General features: G+C 34.7%; 1 protein-coding gene across 1 annotated transcript in view; it reads right to left on the bottom strand.

Annotated features, from left to right (window-relative positions):
- Positions 1-20,367, bottom strand: part of LOC120627786 (bicaudal D-related protein homolog) — a 100,900-nt gene that overhangs the window by 32,382 nt on the left and 48,151 nt on the right. The gene's annotated exons all lie outside the window — the stretch shown is intronic.

Here is a 20,367-nt window from a genome sequence, read left to right as displayed (position 1 = left end):
GACTCAGTCGCCGGTAAACGTAAATAGCGTCTAGTCGTAAAATAAATGTATTAAAATTAATTTCAGATGAAATTACTGTGTAACTTTTTCAGCTTGCGCCGTTTAAATATTCCCGTCGATTTTAAACTTAATTAAAATGAGTATTACTGGATTCATATCTTCCCAAAGAAAATATACAACTCAAACAAATTAAACTTTAACACAAAGGACTGTAATTAAACGTAGAATAAAACTATTCTAAAGGTAAGTTATTTGAACAACCTGTGTAAATTGCAACCAGACAATGCAAACTTTGCTGAAAGAACAACTTTAGTGTGCGTCACAAACTGTAAATACCTACGACTTATGAATACGCCAATTCGATTGTTTCTCATATTTCCCATACGTACCAAAATAATTACAAAAAATAATCATTTTATTTATACCTAAGTGCAAAGCGTTATATTTTTTTTTACAACTAATCTAATATGGTTTTGGATATCTTTTAAATAATGTGTATGTTTTCTTACTTAGTGTAATTGGCTTCTGGTTGTTCTAATTAATAATAATAGTAAAAAAAATAAGATACATACATACATACATATTGGTCCAGTGTCAGTCGCTATGCGGTTCGGAACAAAAGGGTTTTTTTAAGGAGGTAGAGTTTTTATTTTCAGGTTGACCAACCTTAGTGCGTACTGAGTTCGACTCGCACTTGGCAGGTTTAGGTGTGTAAAATCTATTGGCATGCCTTAGCAGCCAAATCGAAACGTGCGCCGTCATGGTAAACGGTATGACGGTATTTGTGGCATCACGCCTCAGGCCTCTACTTCACCGATGTCGATTGTGTGTTGATAAATGATGTTTACACCGGGCGTCCCGTTTTACAACTCTTGGTTTCGATTTTAACTTGAAATTATTTGATGACAAAAAAAGTTAGGTAACGACGACCAAAATTCACTTTTATCAAGAAAACATAATAACCCTACAAAAATAATAAACGCAATTTCTTTGTTATAACTTATCACTGTCAAGATCTCCCAATAAAGAAAGTTTGCGACTTGACATTAAAAACCATTGTGACGGTGGAAACAAGGACGTGATTGTTGAAGGCGTGTAGATGTATTTTTAGACAGTTGTAATCTTTATTACAATGTAATAAGAGCTACGATGAATATGTTGAGTGTACTTTACTCTACCGACCCAGATGCTCATGCAGATGAAGGTATGTGAACACTTGAACCATAAAGTCATCTGATAAGTGGAACATTTTCACAATTCTTGTGATCGAACAATGCTGGAGTCAAGCTTCCGATGTTAAGTGCAATTCTTTTGTTTCATGTAAGATATCTCTTAATTCAATTGCGGCTCATTTTATGAACTGATAATAATAGGAAGGTAAGTAGATACTGCGTATTCGTAACACGAAAAATCTGGTGAAAGTTTTTACAATGCTATTACAAAATAGAACCTCTGAACGACAACGAATTGGGCATGTGATAGGAAATTAACAAATTGCTTACTGAGTGTGAAACTTGCAAACAATATTCAAATTCAAATTCAAAAATTCTTTATTCTTAGAGGCACACATGCACTCATGAAGCGTTTATATGGATATATGTTTTTAAATTATTGCGAGGTGATGGTGATAGCTACGAGGGTTCCAAACGCCTACAACAAACTAAGCCGGGCTGTTTTTTTGTTATCACTATCTCACAGTCAATATATAGCTATGATGTTAGAGCGTATATATAGTCATAACTAAGCTTTTTTATTGTTCAAGTAACACTTAATATTATAATAGGATTTTTCTTAAAGATAATAAGTAGCTCGGCTATTAAGTGAATTAGTATATCGAATTAGTTAAATGTAGAATATCATATTCTACATTTAACTCGCCCATGAGCAAACCTCGTTTATGAGAAACGAGCTGTGATAAAAACAATTTTGAATTCAGGAGGGTATTTAATTTTAGTTTAGTGATAAGACTTAGTTTTTATGTACATGTGCGAGACGTGATTTGTATACGAATATAAAGTTACTGCAAGAACAAGTACCTAATGTCATTGAGTCATGCACATATCCAGGTCAACGTTGCGAAATTTTAATAGGTATTAATTCACAGGTGCAGCTTCCTGACAGGCCCTTAGAATTTATATAAAATAGCTAGTAGAATAGGCAATTTACAAAGTTAAGTAAAAACGAAGGCTAAATAAAGCAACGGGTCCAGCTTGCATCCGTTGTCGCGCACCTACTTTACGCGGGCTGATTAAGATGGTTTGGCATTTGCCTTCAGTGGTTCTCCTCTCCTTGGCACGTTTTATAAAGAAATACTAATTCACTAATTCTTTATCTTCATCTCACCATTGGGCATCCAAAACTCGACATATGTCTTTTTTCTTCAAAATATTCATAATAAACTGAGATATGTCGCTTTGCATTACCTCAAACGTAAGAAACTGTTAGAACAAGATAAACTTAACTTTGACTAAGCAAAATCAATGTACATCTCTCGAAACAAGAAACAAAAACGTCAACAGTATTAAAACAATTCTGTTTTATGTTAAAACAATGGTCAATGCTGTATTTGTTATTTAATTATTTTTGAAAAAAATATAAATATACGAGCTCTCATGATCACGTTATTAATTCAATTGCATTTTTACTGCATTTATGCAAAAACAAAATATTAAAATCTTAAATCATAATGTTGTGGGAACTGGGAAGTATTTAATATACGCTTTCAGTTTTGAAACATCGACGATGTTTAAATAACATCGCTAACTACAGCTCGTGGAAATGGAAAGCAGCCTAAAAGACTGCCGGAATGTATTGAGCCAATTATACCTACATAATAATTGTATTGTCTGATGCAAACCGGAAAAATCATTAGGCATACTTTTCACCAATTGTGTATTAGTTATACCTACAAATATGCCTACCTAGTACGATGCAAAATAGATAGATAGATAGATATACTACGACAATGCACACATCGCCATCTAGCCCCGAAGTTAGCGTAGCTTGTGTAATGAGTACTAAGATGACTGATGAATATTTTTATGAATAATATACATAAATACTTATAACATACATATAAACACCCAGACACTGACGAAAATTCATGCTCATCACACAAACATTTTCCAGCTGTCTCTCTCAGAAAGCAGGGTCGCTGCCCACTGCGCCACTTGGCCGTCCACGTCAAATGTGTAAACCCCATCAGAAGATTGTAAGCTTTTTTTGAAGAAGGGTTTAAATTATTACAACCAACCGACTGCATGTGCTGCCGAAAAAAGCACAAGTACTTTCTAGGCTGGACGATCGGCCTTTATCTTTGACATATATTATGTACGGTTTTTTTTTCATTCTTATTGCTCTATTATCTTATAACAAGCTGCTCCCTGCGGTTTCACCCCCGTCGTAATCAAATGTATTTAAAAGCATGCGGTTTGGATACCATACTCATATTCAAAATTCATTTATTACAAGTAGGCCTAAATATAAGTTATACTCGTAGTATGCCGTGTTGGTCGAAAGCGCGAATTAGCGCGAAAAGGCTTTCAGAAACGGCATACAATTGTGCTTTTGTTTCTTTGCTTCTCCTCGACTTGGCGAGACTCTAGCGTGCCATGCATATCTTTTATTATTTAATTCTGTATTCTTATGAGGTGTCTTATGTGCGTTGTATTTACCAACTTCTTACCTCTACAGAAACTATATATTTTTTATCTGATCTCACATAACAACTGTCTTCAATAATTTAATTAGTGTACTTATTATAAGTAAATGCCGTAGTCGGAAATACGCTGTATATAGGAAAATATCAATCATTTAAACAACCCAATTATTACCGTACACCGGCTAAATGTTTACATTTCCTTTTGTTACCACTTTATACAGGTGTATAATGTAATAGTTCACTATAATAAAATTTGCAAATGTGCTTAATATCCGTTAACATTAACTGCAATGAAAGGAGTAAACGTTAAGGACACCAAGGTTGCACATAATATAGTAGAAGAGATCATCGTCGAAATCATTAGAAATTACATACGGAGATTGTTTTTGCTTAAATTAACCTACACAAAAAAGGAAACAAACAGTACGTACGTAAAATATAAAATTTAAATTGTTTACTTATTTTATAAACTAATTTTTAAGTAAATTTAAATAGTTTTTCATATTTTGATTATTAAACTAATTTAAACAATATTCAGACCAGATATAACTGAGTTGTATAAAAGCTTTTTTTGGAGTGTTGGCATGTTAGGTCCATGCTCTTCCATTTTAAGCAGGCCAGGAATATAAAATTTAAACAACACTAATGAGTTTATCAGTTCAAAACCTCAATAAAATTGAACGTCTGTGATAACTAAATGCCTCTTGTTAAGCTCACAGTATAAATATTTCAGCAATAGCATAACCCATAAACCGGTTTTAAATTGTCATTTTTTATACGGGATTTTAACCTACGTGACCAGATTTTAATAGATAGGTAGAGTAACTTGCAAGAACTAATCGATACCACTTCTTATCGCAGGACTGTCTACATTTTGTGTAGGAAGCAAACTGTGCAACAAGTGTTTTAGTATATTGCTTATGTGAAACCGAAAAAAACAGTAATTGCTTAACATTTTGTCACGCTAAAATTGATATGAACTTTTCCGTAACAATGGTTATAGAAATCGACTATTTTGAAAGGTCATCTCTTGACCTATAAAATCACATCACATCAATATGTCTACAGAAATTGTCGTCCGTTCTCCCGTCATTACCGTCCAAACATTAGCCTTACGTTGCGCACACTTGGGACATGCGACCTAGTTGCATCAACGACTAAGTTTGTTTAACTAGAACGTTCTTTTGACTTCGACGGTATTAAAAACTATTCCTACAGTTTAATTGCTTTTTTTAGAAATCCCACGAGAATCGTTTATTTTCGCGTTCAAAAAAATTACCTTTGTCTCTAAATGCGATACATCTAAACCGAAATTCTTAGCCGAGAGGTGAACAGTTTCCCCCCAGTCATGTATGTGTGTATGATAGAACATTATTTTAATTTGACTATTTTATTTTGGTTTTTAATAATCTTTGTGTAAAAGTGACGGAGTCGGAGGTATGTCTACCTATATCATTTGCAAAATGTTGTCAATATTAATACTGTTGTGCAGTATATAGATAGGTAGCAAAGTTATTTCCTAGCATCCTTCAAACGGTTTCTGGCTGCTTCTACGTGATGACAGAATCAAAATTCAAAATTCTTTTATTTTAAGTAGGCTTTTGAAAAGTCAAGACTGTACGCTCGTTATTACTATACTCATCACCTGTCCGTTTCTAGAATCAATAGTTGATAGGTAACAAACAAATAAACACTTATTTTCATCTATAATATTAGTATATATATTAATTTGGAGCCTTCATTGCCAAGCTTTCATAATATTGACCTCTACTTTTACACAAAAGGCGCTTAAGTAGGTTTCAGAGTCGCGAATAAAACGTGGAAAAGAGCAATTTTAATGCCGAGGCATACAAAGGGTGTTCCCTTTTTCTAGCGCTTATCGATTACGGGGTGTAACAAGATATTGTTTCGATATAAGAAAACGATGTATCGATTGTGACCATGCAAGCTATACTAAGGGTATATACAGTTAAGCCGGATCTAGGATGTCTCCTTTGTTTGTTTCCTCTCGCCGTATGTCTAATGTCGAAGCGTATCATGATACGTGGTTCCGATACGCCGCTTTGGTACGATACGCGAAACAACCCGTTCCATGTCGAGTCGGTTTTAGTTCCATCGTCAAAGGAGTGAATGAAATGGCGATATGGGATACGGTGATCAGATACCGATGATATAAATCTGTATAAAACAATACAAGAAATAAAAGTAATATTTATTTCTTGTATTGGCATTTACAGACAACCTGAGCTTTGATAACTTGGTAAAGTTGAAAAGTTGATGGTACACGAAGCAAAGATAAAATGAACTAACATAACCGTACCCATAGTATATATATATTTACATAAAAAATACACAAATAGTAGCAGTAGACCTACGGGTAGCTACTCGTATATGAAATAAATATAATATGTATACGTCCTAGAGGGCAGTAACCTTGGCCAAAAGACTATATCGAAGACATTATAGATTTAATTTATTTTCAATTATTTTTATTTATAAATATTTTCCCACATAAGTTATAAATAACAATAGTTTAATAACATTTAATAACAAGTAACGAGCGTTAAAAGTAGCTAAATAATTTATTTTTTCTTGTGATAGCGCATTAATCAAATAAATAAAGGTATACATTGCATTGAAAATGATTAATTCAAACGTAAAGGGTAGTACCGTGGTATAGGTATGAGTTGCGTCGTGACGAATTATTAATGCACAGATTAAAATGCGTATGCATGCCCAGAAGCGGTTGCGTATGCGTCTAATGCCACAGGTACGGATTGGGATTGCTGTAATTCCTGGGGGTATTTTATTTATGCTATCGACTTCTGCATGTCCTATGATTTTTAAAGAGATAACCGCACTGCAAAATAATACAAAGTAATGTACCCAGTCAATGGTGTCGATTCCTTTTTTAAACTAAACTAAACCGGTTCTAAAAGTTCTACAATACAGAATACAGATCAAACTGTATTCTTATGTTTAAAAGCAGTCCCATCCTTTTCACAATGCTCAGACTGGATAAGGATAGCACTTTTTTAAGATCTTTTTTTAGTTTCTTTTACTTAAGACGTTTGTATAAAACAGAATCATCAACAATATCATCACGCAACCCAGCGTCTATCCTTATCAAAACGTATGCTGTGGAAAAGGATAGCATTAAGTATAGTCAATTTAGTTTTGAGATGTATGTACACAGAATTAGCACCATCGATTCCCACCTCTGCCGAATATTTCTTTAACCTATTAACTCTTATTATCAAGAATGGCATGTTATTTAAAATCTATATAATTTTAATGTCACTATATCAATAAAACAAAGTTACGTATCAGATGAAATTCAATAGGATAATAAGACATTTAATACTGCAGATCTAATTACATGCTTCATATTCACCCATGGCTGACTGAACAAAGAGCAGAATTAAGAAACCAACAAGATCCAAATGTCATCGTTATCAACATTACGCGTCACCGTCCTAAACGAACTCAGGCTATTAATGTCTCCATGCTGGGAATGGACATCGTTTCTCATAGAAGGGTTTAGGAACATAGACCTGTCATTATCGTCATGTCAAGCAATGGACCTTCACTAGTGAACTCAGGTTATTATAATCCCACCGTCGTGTGCCGCATGGGCCCAGCGGCTCACTGCGATTCGCTCGATGTCATCAGACCACCTGAGAGGGGTTTTCCAACGCTGCGATTACCAATGCGAGGTCACTGGATAAACCCATCACGCTGCTCCAATGCAGGCTAGCGGGCCATGACGAGTAATCTTTGTGTATTCTGTGTAAGAGCAACCAGGTCTGCACAACTGCCCAAACAAACATAAATTCAGGAAGCGAAGCACTGCAGTTTAAAATATGCAGCCTTCTTGGACCGATTTTCATCAAACATACTAAAATCACTCAAATAAAAAAAAAAACAAAATAAAAATCGGTTCATCCCTTCGGGGGCTGCGATGCCAAAGACACAGACACACACGTCAAACTTATAACACCCTATAGTTTTTGTGTCGGGGGTTAAATCAATTGAGCTTGTCAAGTCCAGCTCTGTGCGAATGCGTATAGCATATAAATTCGGTCTAGGTATATGAACAGTGTTTCGCTTTCACCCGCTTCGCTATGCACATGCGTTATCTAGGTGTTCGTACCTATTGTAAATAAAGCAACAGGATAATAATAATGGATAAATAAGAAAATTGACTAACTGCTTCGATTGTTCAGTAATTAGCATATTCAAGTAGGGACGTGAGGTTTTGTTTTCGAATCAGGCCAACAATTGTTACTTGATGTCTAGAAACCCTCAATAGATTTGTTACATTTAGGAAATTAGCGATATCTGTCCCGTGGTTCGGATAACTCGATAAGCCGTTGATCCCGAATCTTTGTTATGACTAAGGTACCAATTAATATTTTAAACAACATTTAAACCAGCCTTCGATCACTAATCGAAGAAACCAGACGATCAGAAGTTCTTCTCTGCTTTGAGAGACGATGCCTGTTAACCAAACCAGCATTACGACACTAATATTATGCTGATGACGTTGATGATGATAAATACTATTTAGGTATCTATAATAACATAGATAAAACCCAGGTGATAGAGTCATTCAGAGCCATGAACCGACATTTTGTATATAAATAGATTCGATTCAATAAATATTGTTTATGTTACAGAAAAATTAAACCATTTTCAAACAGTTTTTAAGTAGTCATCATCGTCTTCATATCAACCTAGTACCGGCCTACTACAGGGCACGGATCTCCTCCCACAATGACAAGATGCTAAAACTATAGTACACCGTGCTGGCCCAGTGCTGATTGGTGGGCTCCACACACCTTTGAGAACATTATGGAGAACTCTCAGGCACGCAGGTTTCCCCGCGATGTTTTCCTCCACCGTTGAAGCAAGTGATATTTTTATAGCTAAACACGCACATAACTTAGAAAAGTTTGATATGCGTGCTAGGGGAATTCGAACTCGTCCCCCCGAAAGTGAAGTCGAAGTCCTACCCACTGGGTTATCACCACTTCGTTTTTTAGTAATCAGTTAATTATTTCTAAACAAACTTAGTGGTGCGGTGCAGTAGGACAATGGTAGGTACGGAACCTTTGTGTACTAGTGTGACTGGCACTTACCGGTTGTTTTTAATGTGCAATGTACTTAAATTATTCACCAGCTCTGTAACTGGTTATTAATTGCGAACGTATGTTAATTTAACCTTTTCGACAGTAATATCCATGATGCACGCTATGACATCATTTTATGGATTGGCCTCGAGCATTGATAGAAAAGAAGATAGAAAAATATAATATTTAATTATACAATTCTCGATAAAAAATCTCTTTTTTTATGAAAAAAATTCTGTCGGCTTTGAGCTCACTGTTTTGTGGGGCTTTCAAATGCTTATAACACTACTGCACGAAGCCAATTTTTCATTTAAGTTTCATACTTGAAAAAAAAAGTGCGAATGTGGGTTTTTTATAAATTTGTTTGTGTAAATTATTGCTCTAACCAGGTTGCTTCTTTGATGCTTTTTAAATGACAATTTGAGATAATGATAAAAAAAAAAATTACAACCGGCTAAGTTTGTTGTGGGCTTCTTCTTAGACCAGGGCGCGTTTGGAACCCTCGTAGCTTTAGTTTTAAGTTGAGAATTTATTTATAGCCATCAACTCACTCCTATGTCATATTTTACATGTAATGTACGCATCAAAAGTGCCATCTATGTGCCTATTTGAATAAAGAAATATTTGACTTTGACTTTGACTATACAATCCTGATTCTTTTTTATGAATGCCTGAACTTTGGATGTCTGAGGTATCGTTGGAATCATACATCATCTCGAGTGACGATAGTACACGAATCTCTAAACTTAACTAAATTAACGGTGCATAAAATAGTCCTTTTCTGTTTTAAGGTTAATTGAGTTTAGAGATTTGTATGCAACATAAGAATTTGCATCCCCCCTGTGGCTGGATGTGGCCATTTTTAAATGTGAAAATAAAGATGGTGATCAGCAGTCGTAGTTTTTTAGTGATAATTTTAGTTGCTCATTTTTTTTTTTTTTATTTAGCGCCATCTTTTTAGGATCTGGCGCTGACATAAAACACTATCAGTTATAGCCATAGCAGTCATGATACAATTTTTACAAAAGGATTAAAGAAGAAAAAGCAGAAGATTATATGCTACGGCGTAAGTTAGGGCTCCTGGTGACAGCAATGTTATTAAAAATTATCAAATTATAGGTATTTTTTTCACAGAGACCGCAATGGCGAGTCGTTATAGCATATGAGAAAATCCTCCAAAAGTAAGACTTACTATTGTATTGAAACGCTTTGATATAACTGAGAATTCACGACCTAAATATGTCCTTTATATCGCAGTCGTAGCTTAAATTAAGGTTAAATCTGATTACCATCTCGTAATGCAATTATAAATGCCCGAAGTAAGACGTAAGCGGCTAGCTGACTTTTAATTTCATTAAACACATAGAAAGGTATGTATTCCAACTTAATCTAAAAGCAGTCTTCCTCGTATAATATTGTCTGCTTAGTAAATGTTAGCCCTGACCACTATCGGGAGATATATATATAAAACCTTTTGCTTCCGTGTGGACATGGATCCACTACGAAGAAAGTAGAATTTATCTACGCTGTACAGGGATGCGTCAGCCGAATCTTATCCTTTAGTGCATCACATCATCATGCTCGTTGGAACTAGTCAACCGGATGGTCCCAGTAAAGTAATGATATATGTGGCACAGGCTAACCTAGTCTCGGTCTAGGTCTAGTGTCAAAGCACTCCTCTATTTTCCTCTATTTTTGTAATTTGTCCTCTATTTTTGTAAGGGTGTGTTCTCATGGGTCGTTCAGTGCTTAGTATAATTTGTCTCTTTGACATTCTTAATTTAAGGTGTCTGGATAAAATGGTGGCGCGGTGTTGACTGGTCAATAGGAGTTCACCTTAGCTTTTTAAATATTTAGTATGCATATAGCTTTTAAACATAATAAGTTAATTAAAGAGTACATTTATGTTAAATTTAATTCTGGAAAAGAAAATATATTTAATAATTATGGTCACATCATGGAAGCAACCTGTTGGGTAGAACTTGTAAGTTATAAGGAATGAACAATATAATAATTTAATATGCTACTTAATTTTAATTCAGTGTACGTATTTGCCATACAGATAATTGTATTAAGCCTGAAATGTAACATTAATTTAATTCTTATTATCTCTACGCACTTTTCTGCGTCTTACACCACAAGACAAAGGTCGCACGAACTCTTGGGCAATGGTTTCCGCAAAAACTGTCCATTGTGTTTTAACACGATCATTCACTTAGGACTGTTGTGAGAATCGAGATAGACTATAACATCTAATTATTTTGATTCGTTTTCTCTTTCATACGTTTAAATTAGTACCTACGTAGAGATCATTGCTATAATTACAGATAGTCGTTGTAATTCCCGGACATTTGTTATATTTAGCTTTATAAAGAGTAGTATTTATACGCTCCGCATAACATTCAAAATTAAAATTCAAAAAGCTTATGAAGCGTTCATACATATATGTTTACATAATTGTAAGGGGATGGTGATCACTTCCTTCGTCAACTTAAATCTAAATCTACGAGGGTTCCAAACGGGCCCTAGTCTAAGTTAACAAGAAACTTAGCCGGCAATTTTTTTATATCACCATCTCACAGTAAATTAAGGCTTTGAAGTTAGAGCAATTCACACCCAAGCTTTGTTATCGTTTAATTAATCTCTCGTATTTTTCTGTAAGGTAACGTTTTATATAAACTTTGAACAATATTATTATATGCTTCCAAGTACTTCGGTCGGTAGACTTTCTACAAACGGCTTTTGTTCAGAATCATTAATTAAATACTTATTTAACTTTATAGTGAATTGCTACTACACATTGTTTAAAAAATTAGAGAGTCAAGTCCTATATCCATGCAAACATACCTACTTAAAAATTATATCTATTTTGGTTTCTTGTTTATTTCAACTGCAGGCTATATTTTCTCCCGTACCTGTATCCCACGCTACTACCACCATTCTATTTTTATTTTTTATTTTACAAATATTTACATAACAACTCTTTCATATAAAGAAAAAAAAACGTCGTTTACATATATTAGGTCTGTGTTTACATACAAATAAAATCTTTAAATTAATACATCGACTAGTTTTCGAATTTTGTTAACAGTAACATAGAGAAGTCGCTGTTTTATATATTATGAATATTGTTTTTTTAGTATTGAATACTATTAGTTTTATTTTGAGTGCAGCAGAATTATTTCGCCTGGCGAAAAATAGACAACAATTTACGAAGCTGACGGCCAACCTTCGCTAGTCGGAGAGGCACCGCAAGAAGAAGAAGTTTTATTTTATTTATTTGTAAAATAAAGCCAACAAACAATAAACCTTTGGAACTAAGTAAAAAAAATCCGATCGGACGAAATCAATATTTTAATGATCAGTAGGTACCATAATAATATTGATTCTCAACTGAACGCCGGATGTTTTAGGAAATTATTAACCTGGACAATTACGTTTATTTTGTTAATAAATCTGAATCTTAGTATAAACTTTTTGTAGTTATGTTCGTTATACCATTGAATAGGGAGTATACGGTATACCCATTGATTTAATGTTACTATTAGCTGTCTGGGTCCACCATGGAACATGTCCACTATGTTCTTCGGTAGGAGTAGAAGCCTCCGATGAAAGTATATAGCTGTTTAAATAGTTCTCCGTTGTCGGAGACTCCAATTAGATCAGGTGAAAATCAATTCAGAAATTCTTGGAATCGTAAGAACGCTATTTTTGGTTTAGGTACACACACTTAGCGAAAACTTATTTTATTGCGCTTGATGCCAATTGGTAACACAACCTACATATTCAAATTTGTGTTTTTAGTTGCTAAGTTCTGTGATAGAACGCAGTGTTCCTGCAGATAGATGCACCCCTATTTAAGCAAATTTCCAATACAAAACACTATCACTATTTGTATAAACATAAGTTTAGCCGCCCCGCGGAGGTCATCGAAATCTTATCTAATTTATGTATCTACTTATCGTCGACGATCGATTATGTTTACCGAACGTAATGATCTGATATGAAACTGGTATCGCAATTCGTAGCTGCCCTGTTTTGCGGCCCTATTGCTCAAAATATGCTAATAATTTACACACTTTCAGCCAAAAAAATCGATATGCAACTGAAACAATTGAATGGGAAAACGATCAGACATAGAAAGCGAAAGTTATTGGCGTAAAGCAGCTGGGTCACGTATGGTTGGTAAAAAACACCGCACACAATGTGCAGTTGCGGCAGACTCCCGCATAAAACTCAATATGAATAATTTCCTGATTTTTCTAACGCAAGTAATGAGCTCGATTAATGTAATTAGTTGATTACTTAGTCAAGAGAAATGTATGGGAAATTTATTATGTCGACAGTACGCCTATGGCGTAAGCCAATTTAAAACGCAATTATTATTGAATGCAAACGCAGATCGTAGTTTTTACTTTTAAGACAGTGTGCGATCAAGCACACAATATAATTAATGATAAAACGTTCCGAGCCTACTTTTTGGGCGACCATTTAGATGCTTAGAAACAGCTAAGGCCCGGATTCTCTATGGCATTGAAATCTTAACTGCAATCGTAACGCCTTGACTTCATTATTGGCCATTAAAAGTAGCGTATATGTAACAAAATATAAACTGACGTGAAATAGACATGTAGTGCAGAATGCAACGGAATAATGTTAAAGAAAATATGTAGAATGACGAAGGAGTAGAGAAAGATCAAAGTAGATAGAATGTAAAAGTGTTGTCGGTAAAACGAGTATAAAAGTCTCAAACCCCAAATATAAGTGAGTCGAGTTGTGTCGTCATTACATAGGAGGCCAAGAAGAAAAAAAGAATAATTTAGGTACTTAAGAAAATAGACGAAAGAAAGACTTTTAAGTTTTTATTGAAATCTTGACACGACCTGAAATAACATAACAGCCTGTAAACAGATTTCTGCAATTATGGTAGCTGTAATTCTAAATAATACGCGGTGCCACGTGGCACTGTGTAAATATGGGTTATAGCTTGATTATCAACCGGCTTAAAAAAAGGAGTAGGTTCTCAATTCGTTTATATAAGGTAAGCAATTAATGCTCGTCACAATAATGGAGCTGATCGTGAAGGGCAGAAAGAACTCGTAAACCATTAACCACGGCTTCGGGCAAAGCAATATTTTGTAGAATGTCATGAGCAGTTTACAAGTGATAATAATAACTTGGTGTATGGTTTGAACTTTCTTTACTACATTTTAATTAGCTCCGACTTAAAAACGTTGCAAAAACAATTAATATATAACCTTTTTGAATCGATCTATTAAATTCAAAATGATTTTCCAAAAATGACAGGTTGAGATTGAGATTACCGCGTACTAACAAACACATCCCATGTACATAAAAAATAGATTACTAAGAACATTATAACAAGTAGGTATCAAATAATCTTTCGTTTTCATGTTAGCGTGGCAAGCGATACAATAGTAATAAGATTAACAAACTGATTAATGAGTTCTTATTTGGAATTTCATTTCTTATTATACAGTAGTAACACATTTTCACAGTGATTCAGTCACATAATATTATTGCGCAGCGCGTTGTATAATCAAATTACTAACAAAACAACACTTGCATCATGCATTTTTGACATCACTAAATAAACAAAAAATTTACATTTCGAATTTAAGTATACTTAACCACTTTCTTGTCGCGTTATGAAAATCAGATGAATGTGAGTTTTTCCAAAAACTACATTGACTGAATTCTCACTTGGTTGTGGTAAACGATGATGCAGTCTATGGTAGCGAACGGTTATTCAACTATATGAGGTATACAGATTATACGATTTTTGTAGCTGACACTCTGCTATCTAGTAAAATATTGATCGCTTTTTATTTGACTTATAAATAATTGTAACATAATAACTTCCACATTTCTATCTGATTATTAAATAAGTATAAAAAAATTTATACTTCAATTTTTTAATCGAAAACTTCTTTAAGCGCGTTGAATACTTTTTCGGTAAACAAAAATCATAGAACTCGCGTCACCATCGCCGCACTTTTGTTCTCTGATTAGGTATGATTATGGTTGGAAATTGTAATGTCTTTCTTCCCTCCATGAAAATTAAATTTTCATTGCATATTTGCAATTTAAAAAAAATTATTATTATAAAACAAAATAAATCATATTATTAAGCCCCACCAACCCGCATTGGAGCGACATGGAGGGTCAAACGTATACAGAGAAAGACTAGTCATAAAGGCTCGTGTCAGTGGATCTTCCCGTTAAGTTTCCTTTCTAATTCTCAAACCAGTTTCAAGTAGCTAATCTCTTAGTAACGAGTAAAAAGCAACAATGAACTTTGTACTCGTAATATTATTGTTATTAGGTAAGTAGACAGTTACCTGTTAAGCCGGTATCACATTAACAACACGCCACGCACACCCAGGACACCTTTTCGGCGATGGACCCTGCGTTAGTAGTCGAATCGAATCTTAGAATTAACCCACATATCTATTCTATCCATCAACGTCAGCGTGTGATATGAGATATCAGATCTTATTATTATGTTTCTAGGCATAGTAAGATTTAATTTGACTTAATAAGAGGGATTGACGTATGCCAACAGCGTGCGTAGAATTTCTGATATAACATAATGAAGAACCCTCAGGGCTCAAGCATGCAGGTTTCCTAATGAAGTTTTCCTATACGCATGCACCTTGCACGCACTTCTAACTTCTCATAGACGCGCATCGACCTCTGAGAAGTTAGAAGTGCGTGCTAGGGATCATACGCGGTGTCTTCGAAGATTTATTTTATTTTATAGGGGATGCATACCTATCGCCTTTCCTTCACCTAGTAAAATCTGGTTAGTCCATACTCACATCTCAGTAACCTCGTTCTACATAACTGTAATATAACTGTAGTACTGAAATACATGCGCTTAGCTTCCTCATTTAAGACACGCATAGCTAATACCTAGGATTATTCTTCCGGTATAGTATTGGGATGTAATGCGTCGATTCAAAATCGATGTTTATGATTACAAAATTTTATGAAAATCGTTACAACCGTATCTAAGATTCGGATTACGTATATACGTACTCGTATATACTAGAATTCCTCATTTAAAGTAATTAGATAAAAAAGTTAAGTTACAGATAAGTTCACAAACACACACATGTATGATCAGGCTGACATTTAAAAATAAAGCCGACATGAATACCATCTTTCTCTGTGGTCGACTTGCAGGCTCATCAATGGAAATATAAATTCTAATACCAACTTTGGATACTAGTTCTATCCCAAGTAGTGACTCACCGGATGTACATTATAAACTGGACTTAATGCCTTCCATATCGGTAGAGTGGTTTACCTGAAAAGGAGAAAATGTTTGTTAGATAATTTTCAACATATCGTGCATTTAGGTCAATCGGTTGTGGAATTAAATTATAACTGTCATTCGTAGAAGTGGCACCCTTCGATTCACATTGAAGCAGAGCTCTTTAAAGTATGATCTCCATGGTACAATTCTTGACACAATCGGATTTAAAATGATTTTGCAGTAGCATTGGGTTCTTTTACATCTTTGTAATTACGAAAATTCTAATTTAGACAACCGACTGGCGCAGTGGGCAGCGACCCTGCTTTCTGAGTCCATAGCCGTAGGTTCGATTCCCACAACTGGAACATGTTCGTGTGATGAACATGAATGTTTTTCAGTGTCTGGGTGTTTATCTGTATATTATAAGTATTTATGTTTATCATTTATAAAAATATTCATCTTAGTACCCATAACACAAGCTACGCTTACCTTGGGCTAGCCCCAAGGTAAGCGTAGCTTGGCGATGTGTGTATTGTAGTTGTATATTTATTTATTATATTTGTTAATTACAATGTAATATCCATTAACTAAGAAGGTACAATGTCGCATACACTGATTATGGCTTGGGTTAAATATAACTATCATACCCCCTAATAGGTTAAGTTGGCCTAACTTGTAGTGGTATAAAAAAAAGCATTCGAATCGAAAACTAATAGAACTATGCCAAAAAAAACTTATAATTAGATAATTAGCTACTATACATAAGAAGAATACAAAAGCAGCAAAATAATAAATTCTCTATAACATCCGGGGTTAATCACACGAAGGTCACGCAGTTCATTCATTATTCAATAAAACTTATCTCAACAAATCCCATTAAGGCTCACAATCAGCGAGCAATCAGACCAAAAAAGCCAAATTAGAGAACAATAAACGCCCTTGTGGCACAGCGAACCTTAAAACAAAGAGTTGCGATATAATCTAACACAACAATGCCTATCATAAGTACCTACTTACCGCATTTTGAGCCTTATTAACAATGGTGCGTATGACATGTCTATCTACGGGGTTTCAACATTTCTTAATGCAGATCGCATTATACAATACCGTAGTTATAAAATCATAAGTCGCAACAAAATAAACGGGGTATTACATACAGGTCTATGGATTGTTTTATGTAAAATTGGTACGAATAATAGACGGATTGCGGTGATAGCCAAATGGGTAGGACTTCGACTTCACTTCCGGGTGGTCGAGTTCGAATCCCAGCACGCACATCTAAGTTTTCTAAGTAATGTGCGTTTTAAACAATTAAAATATCGTGAGGAAAGCTACATGCTTGAGAGTTCTCCATAATGTTCTCAAAGGCGTGTGGAGTCACTGGGCCAGCGTAGTGGACTACGGCCTTAACCTCTTCTCATTGTGTAAGGAGACCCGTGCCTTGTAGTGGGGCGGTAAAGTGACTAGAGACATAATTGAATAATACAGTTTAATAATCTATATTTATAAAAGAGAACGTGTGTGTGTGACAGTTCAAAAATAGGAGTGCTCCGATCGTCACCAAACTTTACAGGATTACTCGCCAGGTCAATCCGGACATTCCCTGAAAATCATTTTATTGAAATCGGTGCAGCCGTTTCGGACCCTATACGGAACATACCCACACACTTTCTCTTTTATATAGATAGATACTTATCATATCCAACAGGCCCCTTTCCAAAGTACGTGCATTTATTAAGCTGAAACCTATCTTTATCACTTGCCAGTGCGCACAGTTCACACGGCAAACGTTAATTTTTCCTAGCCGTGTAAAATTCAGTCACGTTCCTTTGATAACCGCAGCGACCTCTCCAATATTTTCTATACATAAACGTGATAAAGTTTCCGCTGTGACCGCCGTCGGGTTTCACTGTTATATTTTTTTTTAATGTATTTTAAGTGAACAAAAATATGTCTTGACTCATCAAGCAATAACCGAATATTAAATCAAGAACCTACATTATTTTTGAATGTTGAAGACACAAAAACAACAGGGTTAGGTTGTTATTGTTTGAATCTAGGACTTACTTGCACAAATATGGTACTATAGCCCATGATTTACTGTAGCTAAAAACTTTAATCTCGAAATGTAATGCAAAATCCTAAGTCAATACATCGTCAGACTTTATTATTACTTTTATTAACTTTATTTGTACACCACATCATGAAACTAAAACATTAATAAAGTAATAGAATACAAAAGGCAGCCTTTTCACTTAATAGCGATCACTGCCAAGCAACCTTAGAATAAATATAGGTGAAGCTAATATAAAGCGTGTAAAAAATAGGAGCAATTCAGCTTCTCAAGTTTTGGGAACACTAATATAAAGAAGCTTAGTATAAAGCTGGTGGAAAATTAGGGAGTACTGCTGATACGGTATTCCAGTATTCAGTGGCGTGCACTTCATACATGCTCAAAAGCACTGCCTACCCTAAAATTGATATATATATATATATATATATATATAACTCGTAAAGGAAAAGAATATTTGTCATTTGATGCAATCTTAGTGCTGTATGCATAACTTGGTAAATAACGTAGTAGACGCCACTGCAAGTATTCATAATAATGATTATCTTTGTTCCAAAACTAAATAGTTCCTGAGATTGCGATTCTTTAAAGAGTAATAAGTGTATAAAGTTACAATAGGCAGTACCTATATAAACTGTGTAAAATGGAGTAATGAATAAGTATGGCAACAGTAAAAAGGTTTTCGTCTTGGATGTTATTAATAAAATAATTCACACGCATAACGGAGAGTATGCAGCAACTTCCTCTGTGCTACTATTATGATAGTAGTAGCACAGAGGAAGTTGCTGTGAACGCCAACCCATCTGCCCAGCGTGGTGATTGTGTGCAATCCCTCCTATGGGGAGAGGCCTTTAGTCCGGCAGTGGACTGTTATAGTCCATTGATGAATTCACACACACGCTCGTAGAAGCACACACCCACACACTATGCCGTTACAATTAGTGGTGAATTTTATAAAAAAAAAAAATCGAAACTCTAAATCAAATATAAGAAATACTTTTATGGGTGGTGACTAAGTACCCCCTTTTTTCGGTAGTCAAATCAGATATCATTGTGATCTTCATAATATGGCTGCCACTCTACGACAATCGTCTCCTTTCCAATAGCAATGAAGGTGACTAAGGTGATTACAATTAATAGTAACCGTTAGACTTATTTTAAAAATAAACTTTTAATTATAAAACTGAACTTACCTATTCATACTGATCTCTACGTAATTATGATTATAACTCGATTCCGATTCGTCGATAGCGTTCTAAGCCCCCATTTAGCCAAAGTGGAAAAATAAGATCTAAAAAGCTTTCGATCCGGCGGAAGCTATAATAACCACAGTTATAATTACTTACTAGAAACTTGAGAGTGCCATTGACGTTGAGTAATTTGTGTGGAAAATCTTACAGCTATGGATAGAGCCAGTTGAAAGTAGACAAATTACATTAAATCAATGTTCTAGAAGTTAAAGATTCTAAATATTGTTTTCCGGAGAACATATAAAAGATTGTCAATCTTTTATATATATATTTCTTGTGTGCGTGTATGTCACTGAACTCCTCCTAAACGGCTGGACCGAGTTAAAAGATAGAAGAAGAATATAAACTAAATTAAAGAAAATTAAAGAACTAAGTATATAAACAAAAATGTAAAACACCGAGAGAGTGATAGACACTGCCACCGCACCCAATTTATATTATTATGTGGAGTTCGCTTTTCAATTTGAACAATGAATTGTAGGTATTGGAGACATGAATTCGATCGCCATTGTAAGGCAAAAAAGGGTAGGTATATAAGAAGTTAAAAAAACAAAACCAAAAGCGGACTCGTCATTTATCTTATACCATTTTAAGTATGTAACATGAAAGCGCTATTAGAATTTGCACTATACGCGAGTAATTGTCATTCCATTCAATCGTTGCAGATGAATCGTTTTTGCTTCCTCGTTTCTAATTAATGCCGCTACGCTGGGGATTGGGGACTGCCTTGAGTTTTCAAGTATCTACTCGCAAATGTTATCGATATATATATATCGATTTTTGTCGCAGTATGAATCTATAATGTTTTTCATATAATTCATTAAATCTAACGTTTTATTTTAAACCTTATATCTAAAAATCATCCTATAAAAATAATGATTGTACGATCAAAATGCACTAATGAAAACTTAGAGACTTTTTGGGTGCCTAGCCCTGGAACCCTTACAGGATCATTTCGTTCTGTCCATCCG

Source organism: Pararge aegeria, chromosome 12, assembly GCF_905163445.1.
Source record: "Pararge aegeria chromosome 12, ilParAegt1.1, whole genome shotgun sequence".
In the NCBI taxonomy this organism is placed as follows: domain Eukaryota; kingdom Metazoa; phylum Arthropoda; class Insecta; order Lepidoptera; family Nymphalidae; genus Pararge; species Pararge aegeria.
The sequence above is the reverse complement of the archived record's forward strand: the minus strand, read 5'-3'. Positions and strand labels throughout refer to the sequence as shown.